Source organism: Elephantulus edwardii, unplaced genomic scaffold, assembly GCF_000299155.1.
Source record: "Elephantulus edwardii isolate Elephantulus edwardi_28Jun2011 unplaced genomic scaffold, EleEdw1.0 scaffold00111, whole genome shotgun sequence".
NCBI lineage: Eukaryota > Metazoa > Chordata > Mammalia > Macroscelidea > Macroscelididae > Elephantulus > Elephantulus edwardii.
The window spans coordinates 11,655,358-11,660,571 of NW_006399861.1; the positions used below are offsets into that span (position 1 = coordinate 11,655,358).

Genomic DNA, 5,214 nt, shown 5'->3' on the forward strand with positions numbered 1-5,214 from the left:
ATCTTGTAACAAGCAGCTGCCTACAGTTCCCCTCCCCAATTTCCCTGTAGGACAATATAGAACTCTGCTCTAACTATAAGTAGCTGCTGGACACTACTTTAGAGTCAGCCCAGAAGTTCCTCCTCAGTAAACTTGCTTTCTTGGCCTATACTCGGCGACTTTACAGAGACAAAGCAGAATATAATGAAATGTGCAAAGAATAAGAGTTAGAAAACCAAAAGGGGAAACACTCTTGGCATTTCCAAGTTTAAAAATATTCAAGAACATAATTAAGTATCAAGTAGCAATAATGAAGGATTCTATGGGCAAAATATTGAATGAGACAGGAAACATTAAAAGAAGATGGAAAGAAGAGGGTAGCCACACCCAGGACAGTGCTCAGAGGCTTGAAAATAATGCCTTATTTTTCAATGTGTCTTAACCTTCAACTATAGTGTTGTTGGGCAACCCCAACCAGCCTACAAATCTTTCCAGAAGGATATGATCAAGTTTATCTTGGAGAGGATAGCATCTATGCGCATAGATATGGAGTCCATTAGGGCTCTTATTAAACAAATGATCAAATCCACCCATGGAACAAACATGAGGGCATTACAATCCACCAGGGCATTAGGGTAGGTCTTGCACTGCTGAAGGTTCTCTCCTTTACTCATTACACTCTGTCTATTCTAAGGAAACCATTGAGGTTTTGCTAGCTTGTCTAAATATGGATGATGAGAAAAATCATAGAAGCTGTCCAACAAATTGTGTGTCAAAACACAGAAGCAAAACTGAAAAGGATTTCCTGCACATCAGTCAGCCTTGATGCCCCCTTTGCTCCAGAAACCTAAAAAGGTGCCCTCACTGTAGGTCAAGGGCATCATCCTCTGCATGCATGCCATCTTCTCAAGGTAGTATACCCAGTTCACACAGATATTTGAGCCACTGAACCAGAGCCTGGGCCTGAGCAATCGGAAGCATCTCATCACACCTCGAATGGCAATCGGCCACATCACCCTCACTGTTCCCTGAAGTCTCTTATGGCTACCTTCATTGGACCTTCTCATGTATAACTGTTTTCCAGGTAAAAAGATGACTAAACTTTGGCTTCCCAATGAATATGTTTCCCCTGACACTGAAATGGCTGATGACAATCCTGCTAATGGAGCAGGGTAAGATCAGTAAGCTGGCTATGTCCTGGCTGAGGCTAGCTGCCAGCAGTACCCAAGAACCCCGTTTCACGAGTTCATTTTGCTGAAGCAGTACCAGCTGTGTGCACTGGCCATCAACGATGAGAGCTATCAAGTGTGACAAGTGTTTTCTCAGAAGCTTTCCCAAAGTCTTTTCTGTTTGTGGCTGCAATTAGAGTACTACATTGCCATCTGTGTACTGTGTGCCAAACAGCCCATAAATAAGTGGAGGGCTCACACCAGGCAACGTCTGGTGAAGAATATTAACACCAGATGGGAGGAACTGAAGCAGAACAGTGGTAGGGGAAACACTGCTGTCACTTCTTCCAGAGTATGCTGTTCATTACACAATGAATCTGTTGCCCTGTTACCCAGAATATGGGTACAGGACATTGAGCAACTTAAAGACATTAAAAAAGGTCTTTGATTTGTTCTGGAAATACACTTGATGAAATAATGACAGTAATATGTAAATGACAGTCATGAATTTATAAGGAAGGTGGTAGAGAATACTAAATAAACAAAAGATGTCCAAGGACCAGATGAAGTAAAAATGAATGAAAGCTGTACACTGTGTGATGTTGCCATGAACATCATGCTCATAAGCACTCATACCTGGGGTCTCCTAAAGACTAAAGCATGCCAGTTTGCTTTCCCACCCAGCACAACAACAACTTCAGTAACATAAAATATTATCTCCAGAAATTAAATAGTTTCTCACTCCTGAAAATCTCAAAACAACAATGTCTTTGAAACTATTAACAAGCTGCTGTCCTCCCAGGCCAAGTCATCTCATATCAGGGCACATGAGCAACTGAGCACCTAGAAACCACACTTCTCAGGCAGGATCCAGAGGTGGTCCATATTCTGAAATGAACCTCAGAATGAAGATAGCACCATGTTCTCTTTGGGAAGAAGAGTATCAGGAAAGATGACACTGGCCCTGTAAGTTTGGAACTGGAGAGGTCGAGAAGCTGAAAGAAAGATGGAATGTGGATCAGGAGAAGTTGTGCTTGGACAGAATGGGCAACCTGGTCTGAGAATTGAAGCCAGAGAGCAGGCCAATGCAGTGCAAAGAGAACCTGTTGTGTCTGAGTCTAACCAGGCACAGTGGTCAAGAGGCTCAAGGTTGACCTTCTAGAAAATGAAGATGAGCAGAACAGCATGCTCAAGAAGAGACATAGGGCCAGTCCACCATGCCTCTCTGGGGAGGCGTCCCCAAAGAAAAGCCACAATGAAGATATCTTAAGAGGAAGAAAAAAAAAGTCAGGGCTTCCAGAAGTCAAGGATGAGAATGGTGGGGACAGGCTGAGAAGAAACCCCCAGCTTAAATCCAAGAGCAAACAGCATCAGCTGCTGAGCCCTCTGCAGCCTAGTGCAGAATCCCTGAAACAAGTGCATCAAGTCTGTGCATTTCAGGTCACAGAGGGTCGAATACTTGACCTTCTGCAGAAAGCGCTTCAGGTCTTCTTCAGTTTCAGCAAGCAAAGTTGTATTATCTGTATAATGTAGGTTGTTGATAAGTCTCCCTCCAATCCTAATGACACATTCCTCCTCATAAAGCTCTGTTTTCCAAATGATCTGTTCTGAATATGGATTGAAGAGGTATGGAGATAGGACGCACATCTGACACACTCCTTTCCTGATTTTGAACCATGCAGTGTTTCCATGCTCTGTTCTGAGGACTGCTTCCTGATCAAGTATAGATTTTGCATAAGCACAATCAAATGTTATGGGAATTCCATTTTCCTCAAGGTTAGCCACAATTTGTTGTGATCCACATAGTCAAATTCCTTTGTACTGTCAATGAAACACAGATAGACATTCTTCTGGTACTCTTTTGCTTTTTGCCAAGATCCTTCTGACATTGGCAATAATGTCCCTTGTGCCATGACCTTTTCTAAACCCAACATGTATTTCTGGTAGTTCTCTGTCAACATATTGTTCCAGTTGTTTCTGGATAATCTTCAGCAGGTTTTTGCTAGTGCCACAGCTTATAGAGGAAAGGACAAGAGCAGAAACCAAGGAGGTAGAAAACAGAAAACAATTGAAACAACAAGACCAAGAGGTGGTTATTCAAAAAGGTAAAAGAATTGACAAACCATTGGCAAACTTAAAAAAAGAAAAGGAGAAGACACAACTTAAACTGTAGAAATAACATCACAATAGAACTAGAGGAAATGAAATTGACAATATTAGAATATCATTAAAAGCTATACTCTGATAAATATGAAAACCTAGACGAAATGGACAAATTCTTTAAAACTTATGCCCTACCCAGATTGACAAGGACAGACCCACTTGAACAGAAGCATCATAAAGAAGAAATTGAGCAGATCATAAAGACTTCCCCCTAAAAAACCCTCCTGGCCCGGATGGCTTTTTCAGCCGAATTCCACCAAACATTCAGAGATGATCTAGTCCTCTTGGATTTTTTTAAAAATTTATTTTATACTGGTTTACTTGCAAAGTTGGTATACACTGGTTTTTAATTATTACTTTTTTAAAAAATAAAAAGGACATTTCCAGAGTTATTCAATTAAATCAAACCAGACAAAGACATTATCAAAGCAGACCAACAGATCTCATGAACATAGATGGAAAGATCCTTAACAATGTTGTTGGTATGTGCTGTCGAGTTGCTTGTGACTCATAGTAGCCCTGTATACAACAGCTCTGAACCCTGATCTATTTTAAGTCAACCTCATTGTTTCTGACATATCTGCCCCCATTTCCCCAGTCACTGAGTCAATCCATCTCATTTGGATCTTCCTTTCTTGTGCTGTCCTACCTTTCCAGGCAAAATATTCCTCTCCAAGGACTGGTCCCTCCTTGCAACATACCCAGAGTATAAAGCATAAGCAGAAAACCCCGCAAAACAATTAATCATGATGAAGTTGGATTCATAATAGTTATGCAAGGATGGTTCAACATAAGAAAAATAGTCAATGTTATTAATCATATTATGGAGCTCCGGTTGCCTAGTCGCAAGAAACTGCTGTAATTCCAAAAGCACGTGGTTTGAGTCCACCTGCTATTCCATGGGAGGATAGAACATCTTCTGTGTGTTTAATTGTCTCTGAAAAACAGCTGGAGCATCAGTTACGGGTCAGTTCTGCCTTGATATGACACAACAATAATAACAACAACACCACTTCATCATATTAAAAAAGCAAAGACTATGAACAATATGATTGTATCAAATGACACAGAAAAGCCTTCAACAAAATCCAACACGTCTTCCTGTTTAAAACACTCAAGACAATAGAAATAGAAAGAAATTTCCTCTATATAATAAGTATTTATACAAAACCAAGCGTCAACATTATTCTCAATGGAGAAAGCTGAAGGCTTTGAGAACGGATAAGAGAAGGATGTTTACTTTCAATACTCCACAAACAGAGTCACTGTACCAAAAAGAATTGATTGGCACAGAAGAGTTTTAAGAACCAACATAATGATCAAGGGGCAATGGTGATGAAGAGGAAGTTCAGGCTACACCGAAGGACTTAGCAAAAAATAAGACCCCAGGATTTAAGTAATACCAATTGACATATTTCAACAAACAGATGGTGCCCTGCAGGTGTTCACCATCTGAGCCAAGGGATCTAGAGGACAACTAACTACCTGGCCAATTGAATGAAAGAATGTTTCTTTATTTACTTGTTGAATATTTATTCCCATTCCAAAAAACAGTGACCTGACAGAGTGTGGAAAGAATCAAACGATATTACTAACATTACACATAAGCAAAATCTTGCTGAAGATTATTTTAAAAAATGACTGAAAAGGTACATTGAGAACTACCAGAAATATAAGCGGAGTTTAGAAGAGGAGACACTAGAAACATCATTGCCATTGCCAGAAGAATCTTGGAAGAAAGCAGAGTACCGGTGGAATGTCCATCTTTGTTTCATTGATTGTTGTTGTTGTTGTTATGTGGCGTCGAGTCACCTGCGACTCATAGTGACCCTATGTACAACAGCCCTAAACTCCACTCTGTCCTGTGCCAATCGCACTGTCTCTGACACTCCCATCCCAATTA

The 5,214-nt window shown here is 40.5% G+C and overlaps 1 protein-coding gene and 1 pseudogene across 1 annotated transcript in view; one reads left to right on the forward strand and one right to left on the reverse strand.

The window, feature by feature from the left end:
* The window catches only part of LOC102848552 (probable phospholipid-transporting ATPase VA-like), a 664,838-nt gene that overhangs the window by 347,862 nt on the left and 311,762 nt on the right, over positions 1-5,214 (reverse strand).
* LOC102862990 lies at positions 1,127-1,987 on the forward strand (annotated as a pseudogene).